The sequence below is a fragment of the Ceratosolen solmsi genome, unplaced genomic scaffold, assembly GCF_000503995.2.
Source record: "Ceratosolen solmsi marchali unplaced genomic scaffold, CerSol_1.0 scaffold10, whole genome shotgun sequence".
Lineage (NCBI taxonomy): Eukaryota > Metazoa > Arthropoda > Insecta > Hymenoptera > Agaonidae > Ceratosolen > Ceratosolen solmsi.
This window is the reverse complement of record NW_011948412.1, coordinates 10,421,349-10,432,361: the sequence shown is the minus strand read 5'-3', so window position 1 is coordinate 10,432,361 and position 11,013 is coordinate 10,421,349.

The following is an 11,013-nucleotide window of genomic DNA, read 5'->3' as shown; positions in this document are numbered from 1 at the left end:
TTTTTTTTTTTTTTTTTTTTTTAATTTTTCGTCTATTTCGATGATTCCATAAACGGTCCACTCGCTCAAAACAATCGAGATGATGGCACAGTATGAATTATGTCTTTCCGCGGCTCTGTTGATTGCTGTCAAAATGTAAAGCTACAGTAGAGTTTTTTTTAAAATATTTTTTAAATACTTTTGAACAAATATTTATATCTCCGCGAATGTTAAATGTTGTTGATTTTGAGTTACATAATTATTTACTTAATAAATCATACTATCTTTCAAATAATTATGATGATTTATCTAATGATGATTATGTATTTTAGTATATTCGTTACACACATACATAGGTACTTTAATTACGTATACCTTCATAAATTCATTATTTTAATAAATAGATACTTAAAGTATACATAGAAAAGTCTCTTTCTTGCAGAATCAATCATTACCTTTACGTTAGAAGAATTCAACGTACTAATATTAAAATTTATAAAAATTGTCGAATAACATTTTAGTTAAATATACAATAATAAGATATTAATTTGGAATATGTAACCATTTTATAGGATAAATATAAAAAATAATGAAATTTTTAACATATTAACATAATGTTGTTATAACTTGTGTAGATCCGTTTGCGCATATAATTGAAATAGTATAAATTCTTTAATATTTATTGATGTAAAAGTTGAAGGATTTTTAAAAAATTATATTTTAAAATTCATATATTATATGAAATAATTGTGTGATCAAAATTCATGGTTAACAAAATGTTGATAAATTATATAAATAGTAAGAAAATGTGAAAAATTGAGAATGTAATTTATGAATCGAAATATTAGTGTCTCTTTATTATTATTAATATATATATATATATATATATATATTTTTTTTTTTTTTTTATAAGACTATGAATCTATTTTTTAAAAGTAATTGATAAATCCATCATTTTACGTTGTTAATACCGTGATTTGAATATTATTAATTGGGTTCGTTGAAGTGGGACATATAAGCATAATTTAAGTATATATAAGGAAAGCTGTTATTCTATTAAAGCGAAAGATCGGCATTTTTAAAAGAACGATTGTCTATCAAGAAGCAAATATTCAAATAAGTAGAAGGAGTTACTCCAGCAAATGATAAAAGGTCGAATCAAATAATAAATAACTGAATTTATTGCGAATCAGACCGAAGTAGAGTAGCGCAAAAGCAAAGCGTGCGTGCGTGCGTGCGTGCGTGCGTGCGTGCGTGCGTGCGTGTGATGTAAAGAGGGTGAGAGAGAGAGAGAGGATGAGTGAAATAGAGAGAGAGAGAGAGAGAGAGAGAGGATGAGATAGTATGTGTATGAGTAGGGGAGGGGAAAGTATAAGACGCGATAAAGCCATGAGGAAAGTAGGTCGAACGGGAGCCACCCTCGGAGTGCCTGAGAGGCCCTGTGGTTGTGCGCGCTCCCAGCATACACGCTTGTACATGTGTACGAAGAGCTCATGCGCTCATAGCCACGATTATGTATGCGGGAATGATTGTCGAGCGCCGGCGCTGCTCATGCAAAGGCCAAAAAACGTGGAAATCAGTCGAGTTCAACATCGGCATTGTGCCCGCGCCTTTTGTCTCCCAAACTCATTGTTGTCCGTACACTCGGCGCGGGCCCGCAAAGCCTCCATCCCCTCCCCTCTCCCCCCGAGATCGTCGAGTTAGGGCTTTTAATGGGGCGGGCCGATCGCTACTTTATGCCTCGCGAGGGAGATCGCACGAGTCAGCGATACCGCGACATCCGGATATCGGGCCGAGCGATGCCTTCGCCTTGGAAATGCTTTCCTTTGCATGAAAAGGACTTTGCAAGCATGAGATCCGAACATGCTGATACTATTACAACAACTAACCTGTTTTAGAAATTGGGGTAATCTATTTAGTCAGAGGCTTCCGATTGCTCGACAAATCTGGTTAATTTGTTTTAGTAAAACAATGCTAATGTCCATCCGTACGTGGATCGGCAGTTGCTCCTGACGTTTTCTTCACGCTCATTTTAAAAATTAACTTAAGTCGTCATCGTTAATTGTGGTTTATGATTTCAGCTAAAATTTCAGCTAAAATATCATATGTGTCTCTCGCAATAACGATATTTGCTAGATTTTACGTATAGGTTAGTGAATAATAAAGTTTTAGTCTACAATGTAATTGTAACGATACTTTTTTGAAAATTCGAATTTCGAAAATTGCATTGATAACTTGACAAGATATTTATTATATATTATCCCTTTATCTATAAAGATATGTCTAGGAATATTAAGTAGTATTTACTTATTTTTGTTACTTATTCGCACCAATACATGATAATGGATACTAAAAATATAATTGTAATAACGAATGTTTATAATGACGATATGTGTGACGAAATGGCAGAAAAACAAGAGTGAAATAACTCACTATAAATATAAAGATGCAGATCAGACGTAAGGGACTAATGAATGCGAAATCCTGCCGAAAAATGGAAAAAAATTCAATACTAAGAATGAAAGTGAATGGTAAGATAACAAGGAAGGGGACTAAGAAGATGAGTCGTAAGAACGAAAAAGAAGCTGCCGAAGAAGTAAAGGATAGAACGATGTCATTGGATGGTTGCAGGGCTGCAAAAGAAGAGCCTAGAGAAAGAGCGTGAGTGTAGCGAAAAAAGGGAAGACAGAGGAGAGAGAGAGAGAGAGAGAGAGAGAGAGAGAAAGAGAGAGAGAGGGAGAACAGAGAGCAAGGGCTGAATAGGAAGCAGTACAATGGACCTCGGGTGGCTATGGAGGCGTGTTATCAAATGGTTTCCTCATTCACATACTGTACTCTCCTCCCAACTCCTAACAGCCTTACAGTCTCACTCCCTCCACGCCCCCTCCCACTATCTACCTGTATGTCTGTCTTCGCTGTACAACGAACGAACGGCGTGTATCTGTCTGTTACACTTATTCATACCATCCCATTGTACATCTCTCCCTATGTGTTGAGACTCGAGTTCAGTTCAGTTGAGAACGCGATGGGACGTGTCACAATGCGCTCCATGCGCAAATATGGGGCTCCGACATTCTCTCTCTCTCTCTCTCTCCGCCTTCCACCCCCTCCCTGTCTATTTCGTTTTCCGCTGACACCCCAGCCCCTCCCCTTATCTGCCCCCTCGTCCGCCCGCCCGTCTTGTCACTCGCGCTAGCTCGCGAGCGCAATGCGTCCTGCTCGCACTCCTGCGCCATTTACACCACCCACTACGTTCCAAAAGAAAATTGTGCCGGGAAATTGTATCGGCGCTACCGAACGCAGGACGTAGGGAGGTAGAGGCAAGATTTGCGAGAATCCGTTGTTACACTGCTGCTTTCGTTGTCATGCATTCGCGGTGTGGATTGAAAATCCATTGAAAGCGTCCCCGTGGGTGATTCGATGGTTAGATAAAAATGCACTTAATATCAACTACTTTCATAATTGTTTATTATTAGGATCATTGGCTTTTTAACAGATTACTTATAAATGTAAAGTAAAATACCTCTCGTTTCAATCATTTTATCAATGCGAGGATATGCATGATACAAATAAGAAAAAATCTTTTTCAAGGCCGTGCTTATAAAATCTCTCGTGTTTAAGTCTTTAAGAATTACGTGTGTTGTAATGGGAAAAAATATTTTTAAACTAAATTTAACATCAATGTTGTTCCGTATTAAATAGCATATCTATGTAGTCTAGCAAACATTACATTTCGCAATCTATAACTATTTTCAACTGTAAATAACCATTGAAATATAAATATATCTACAACATTTTTATTTTCCCGAACGACTTAAGTATACTGACGATTCTCAAAAAAAAAAATAAAAAAATAACCTTGTATAATAAATCTTAAAATCAATCTCAAATGCTAATAATACGTAATTTTGGTAAAGTATAAATCTCGTAAAAGTAGGTAAATCATACCATAATATTGGATAAGTTTTTATACTCTCATATTAAAAATACGTATTTCTTTCAAATTAAAATTATAACCCGAAAATATACACATTATAATAATTAAATTTTAGATAAAATTTCAGATAAAACATAATACAAATTGTTTATATATATATATATATATATATATATATATATATATTATAACTACATTAACTATGATATTTTTCACCCTCTATACGAATGAATTTTTTACAACGGAGTAAAAAAATAATATTGAATAATATAAAAAATTCATTTTTTCAATTTATAAAAATATTGTCCAGTAAGTCATAAATGTCCAAGTCTACGTATACGTAAATTTTATAATTGATTTTTAAAGTCTAAAATAATTATAATTGTAATTTCGAATGCGTGCGTATGTGTGGGTGCACGTGCGAGACCGTACGTGTGTACGTGCCCATACGTATTTAAATTAATGCGTGCAGATTTAAATAAATAAACGACGATAATTATAGTACAAAGATAATTGTGGAGGTTTGATGATTCAAAAATTTTCGAATAAATAGTACGGCATTTGAATGAAAACAAAAAGTATGAGCTTATGTCCCTCTAAAGATCTTAATTTTTTTTTTCTCGATTCACAATTTAAATGGAAATTTATATAAAACTTTCAATAGAAAAAGTATTTCCAGGAATTTGAATTTGCTCCGGATTATATTTGGAAGGATGAAAAATATTTAAAATAATATTTGAATATTAATAAAACCTTATAATTACAATGTAATAAATATGCGAGAAAAATAATGACCAAATCGTTGAAGTCTTTTCAAGTGGAAAAATGCATTAATTAGTTAATTATATAATCTTCGAAAATTGTTTTATAATATATATATATATATATATATATGATTGAACGAAAATTAACAAACAATGATGAATACATTAAGACATAAATCATGAAGACATTAAGTTTCAGTTTCAACATCATTCAACTTGTAGATTCAGCCTGTATAATCAAAAGCTAATCTATACATGAGAAATGAACGGAAAAAAAAACAAACAAATTCTAAATAATAAAATCAAATGTTTCTGATGAACAATAGATTGAATTTGTCGAAATCGTTCTTGTTAAAAATTGTTTATGTTTAATTATCAATGTATGTGAACCGAATGACGACTGATGATTGTTTTCATTGTCAACAATACGTCCCATATGCCTACCAATAAGTATTAAATACAATATACAGAGAGTGTAAATGAAAAAAGATAATAGATAATAAAAAAAACGTGATAAAATAAAAAGAAAGGGTGGGAGGGATACTAATTAATGAACAAAATAATCGCAGACGAAAGAAGTATAATGTAAAAACGATAAGTCTCTATTCCATTCAACCTAGTGCACAAGATGAATCGGTACCGTTCTTAACGATCATAAAACGAGAGCACCAACAAGAGATGAAGAAAAAACAAAAGAAGTAAATAAAGGAAATCTCCTTAGAGTTGAATCATCGCGGAATGTTTTCTCTCTCATACACACGCATGCACTTACTCTGAGGAGAGGGAAGAGTAAAAGCGTGAACTACCGGATGATGATGGTGTAGAGGGGGTTGGTAAGAGGGTTGGGGAGGGGGAGGGGGATGGGGGTGTTGTGATCTTGGGACGGGGGGGGGGGGGGGGGGGGGGGGGGGGGGGGGGGGGGGGGGGGAGTCGAATAGGATGGATGAGGTATACACGTTGGCATACAAAACTCGCTCAATGCGTCATTCAGGCCTGAAGAATACGCGCTCGTTCTCGCCCATTTTGCCTCCCAGAATGAGAGTTTCAAAAGGAATTAAGGATTCAAAGGCATCTTTGCGCACAGCGAGCGCGTTCACAAAACGCGGGCACTGTTTCTCTCCCCTTCCCTCCCCGTATCTTTCCCTTTTCTTTCTCGCAGTCGTGTATGTATGCCGCGAGTCCCTGTGTCCGGTTCGCGCTTGCGCTTTTCGCGTCGTTGGTAAAATGCTCTTTGATTTTTTTTCATACAACGCGCTCCTTTGAATTGTCTTTGGTCCTCGTATATTATGTGAATTCGTTAGATGTCGAATTAGTTTTAGCCGATCTTGTGTCAAGGAACAAATTTACTTTGCATCCGCTGTATATTCGCGGGGGCTATGAACTACTTTTTTTTATTATCGTTAGCTATATGGAGCGCAAACAAATATTTTCTCACATAATTCATTAATTTCCAATTCAATGAGATACATTACAAAATACGTGTAATTGCTTTTTTTTTCTTTTATAAATTGTAGGCACGTGGAAATATTTGAGCGTTTAAGAGATTGGGCCACTATGAAAAACTTGAAACAAGTAATACATCGAATATATAATACAATTTAAATAAAAAATTTTTAATCACCATTACATGAAATTTGCAATAATAATGTAATATGATGAAAGACGTTTTTTAATAAAATAAATGTCACCACTAGCAATGTTAATCCATGCGTCTTAATTCGATAATAAAGGATTAAAATTCCTTATATTCCTATATGTCAATTAATTTGTTTGGCGTAAATAAATATTTAAATAAATACTATAATACTAGTACACTGTGAAGCAATTGATTTTAAAAAGACAAAGGCCTGTAAATAATATATCTGTCTTTTTTCTTTTTCGTTATTTTTGTTATTGTCATATAGAAAAATGGCCAAGTGTAATTAACACTTCTTATATAATCAAATCATTGCACAAATATCGAGACAAGAAGATTACTAAAAAAATTATAAATATTACTGAAAACAAGTGCTTAAATATAAGAACTCAGATTGCTCTTTTATGAAATAAAAATAATTAAAATGAAAGATTATTATTTTCATTATTTTTTATTATTAATACATCAAATTTTACTCCTTGGAATTAACAAAAATTAATATAAAATATATAAATATAATATTGTAGCAATGAAAACAATAATAATTATTTGACTGATCATTAATTTAATAATATTTTCATACTATTATGATAAGACACAATCCCTGACAGTCATAACTATTTTTTTGTCGCAGAATCACTCCCCCCCGCCCCCCTCTCTCTCTCTCTCTCCACACGCGCGCGCGCGCACACACGCACGCACGCACACAAAATCCCATATCACATACTGTAACTCATATTGCATTAATAAAGTGCTAAATAATAGCTTATTTCATTTCTATTAAAGTTATATCGAATATAATATTAATAATATTGAAATGATATTTCTAATGAAAATATAGTTTTATATAAATGTAGCGAGTGAAGGTGGCAAGTTAAGATTAGATATTACAATAATATTTTTATAATGATAGATGTTAATCTGAAAAAATTACTTCTTAACTCTGTGAGATATGTTGGATAATAATATTTATAAATTATCATAGCATCACAATTAATTGTGCGAAAAATAGAGTGAAATGATGTAAAAATGTATTTTTACCAAATGGATTTCGCTCACATTTCCCTCAATTTCAGGCAATTTCGTCCACGCAGTAGAGTTCAGAATTTTCACGATGAGTAATAAAGAAAACCTATAGACACGCCTCTTTTTCATCCACAGACAATTATTAATTCTTCCCTAAGTAGTTAGCCGTATGCCATTTGGTCACTAGTGTATACTCCCCTCCCAGAAAGCCTACAATTTTCCTCGGATCAAGAAATTTTTCACAATTCGTGAGTGGCAATCCGTTGCGATTAGCCGGCCGCTACCCTACCAACATTTTTGCCGCTACACTACGCGCGTAACGAATTCAGCCTACAAATGCCCTTTTTTTTTCTTCTTTATTCTTTTTTTTATATATAAAATGAAAAGAAAGATCCGTGTGCACATCGCTGGTTAACATGAAAATGTCGGAACGACGGTCGTAAAAGGAAAGAAGAGAGAGAGAGAGAGAGAGAGAGAGAGAGAGCTATTGGCAATATGAGCCAGACGCTCTCGATTATAGTTTTCCCATTGTCATTCATGAGTATATAGGGGAGACGACAACACCAGCACGTTTCTGTAAATATATCAAAAGTCGAAGAAGATGGGGTCGAAAGATGGGGAGTACACAAACGCACGCTCATACACGCAAGTGTCAACGTCACATGTACGAGAGGCATACGAATGTGCATACGAGTGGCCGATGTTTTATTTTACACAGCAGCATGATTACCAGCAAACGCAACAAGTGAATAAATGACTTTAAATGTTTACTCACCCAACTTAAACGCCCAAGAAAATGCCACATAACTGTAATCTTTGTAAATTATTTCTCTTTCGCGCATCAAGAAATCACACCTGTAACAAAAGCATACGACATTTCAATTTCTCTTAAAGTATCATCAAACACATAACATAATATTTAACGCTTTTCTTCCTTTTTTCATTCCAGCACAATAATATTCCTTTGGTTATTTGATATTTTTTATCACAAATAGAGGAATGTGGCTATTTTATCTTATACGATATTGTTATGCGAATCAATTCTGCGCAATTGATAACTTCGCTATGCTGACATTGTAATAATACAATAGCACGCTTTGGAGTTAAATTAAAAATTACTTGACACGTACAAATGATCGTCTAAGAAAGAACGACAAATTAATGAAAGATATTGGTTGAAAATGAAGCATAGAATAAAGAAACGAAGGCGTTTCGATCTAATTTATATTCTATTCGACAGGCTTGAAACTTTTTTGACAAGCTTTCATTAATTTAACGAAGCCTTTTCAAACGCTTAAATAAATTTCTTTAAACTGAAAATTTCGCTGTCATGTATGGAGGAGGAGGAGGTTTCGGTTTAATTAGACATCTCAGACGTGTCATTAAATTCCGTAATTCTAAAAAAAAAATAAAAAAAAAACAAAACAAAACAAAAAACACAAAAAAACACAAAAAAAAAACAATAACCATACCGATAAGAATATTGTACGGGCTAGATTTCGCAGCTAAAAGTTTCTCAGGACTGTCAAAACATTGCTCATCCTCTTTCTTGAACTTAACACAAGTATTACACCTCCCACGTGCACGTATTTCATAGATCGTACATCCGTAGAAACCACCCCCGCGACAGAGATCAATGTGTATATCCATATACAAAGGGAAACCGACGAGTGAGTGTTAGATAGATAGATAGATAGATAGATAGATAGATAGATAGATAGATAGATAGATAGATAGATAGATAGATAGATAGATAGATAGATAGATAGATAGATAGATAGATAGATAGATAGATAGATAGATAGATAGATAGATAGATAGATAGATAGATAGATAGATAGATAGATAGATAGATAGATAGATAGATAGATAGATAGATAGATAGATAGATAGATAGATAGATAGATAGATAGATAGATAGATAGATAGATAGATAGATAGATAGATAGATAGATAGATAGATAGATAGATAGATAGATAGATAGATAGATAGATAGATAGATAGATAGATAGATAGATAGATAGATAGATAGATAGATAGATAGATAGATAGATAGATAGATAGATAGATAGATAGATAGATAGATAGATAGATAGATAGATAGATAGATAGATAGATAGATAGATAGATAGATAGATAGATAGATAGATAGATAGATAGATAGATAGATAGATAGATAGATAGATAGATAGAGAGGGAGAGAGGAAGAGAGGAAGAGAGGGAGAGTGGGAGAGAGAGAGAGAGAGAGTATAAAAGAGTGATGGAGAGGATAGTCGGGGCTTCGGTACGCGCTCTTATCGGCAGTTATCGGGCCGTGATGTCACACAATAGGACAGACAATGCGAGGGACAATACGTCCCACCCCCACCCTCCGCGGTCCTCCGCGCCTCTTTTCTCCGCTCTTCTTCTTCTTTTTATTCTTCTCTCGCGTGTCTCCGCTTCATCGTCCGCACCCGCCAACTTAATAAACATAATAGCTGACTGCGCTGCGGCCACAATGAGATCCGTACCGCGAGATACCAAAGATATGACGATGGCGGTAGTGGCCTCGCCCATTGTGCTCGAGTCATCCAACTTTTAGTTTCGAATGGATTATTCTGGCCCTCGACTTCACCACCCCCAGAGGTCCTCGCCTCCTCCCCCTGACTCACCGCCAGCCCAATCCCAAGTTGGACGACTCCGTTTCCTCGGATTCACCCCTGCTTGCAGAGAAAGAAGTCCAAGGACCTACGGAATCTTCTTTTACTGGCTGCTAAGTATTTCTCCTCGCGTACACTCACGATAACAACTGATTACTCCAGCTTTTCAGAACACCGAGCATTTTGATCTTTTCTTCCTTCCAGATGCGCAATCGACGTTAGCCTCCACAGCCTCCAATTACTTCCTTAAACTTACATCAGCCGTAAAGAAAAGTAAATCTAATACTTGATCGATTAGGAAATATCTTGACAAATGTCAAGTCGCGCGTGAACAGGCAACTACGTAATTTATTCTTACTTTAAAAACATTCACATACATATTTATAATTTAGAGTCTATTTCTAATGAGTATCACAAACGTTTTTTATGAAAATTATTATCCATTAATTCTGTTTAAATTGCTATCTATGAATCATTCATCATCATTAATTAATTATTGCAAGATTGTAATATCAACAAATTTTATAAAATCGTAAATCCTTTGTCTTATTATTATTATTATTATTATTATTATTATTATTATTATTTTTGTTGTTGTTGTTGTTGTTGTTGTTATTATCATTATTATTATTATTATTATTATTATTATTATTATTATTATTATTATTATTATTATTATTATTATTATTATTGCATAATCGTAACAGCAAATTTTTCTTTTAAAAATCATACGTTTATTTATGTTCGATTTGTAATGGATAATACGAACGTGGTGATGATAAATGTGATGTACATTTTATTCTACCGATAGTGCAAGTCCATTAGAAAAAGGCAAATTGAAGGATAAAAAGGAAAAGATGAAAAGAACAAACGATGCTAATTAATGGTCTAAGCACGTATTATAATAGGTATCTCGAAGCACTAAACTGTTAATATTCGTTAGAATGAAGCCATCGACAATAAAAATGAATCTGTCATATTTAATAATGTACTTGCATAATTACATATTCTCCGTGATTTCATTGACAATA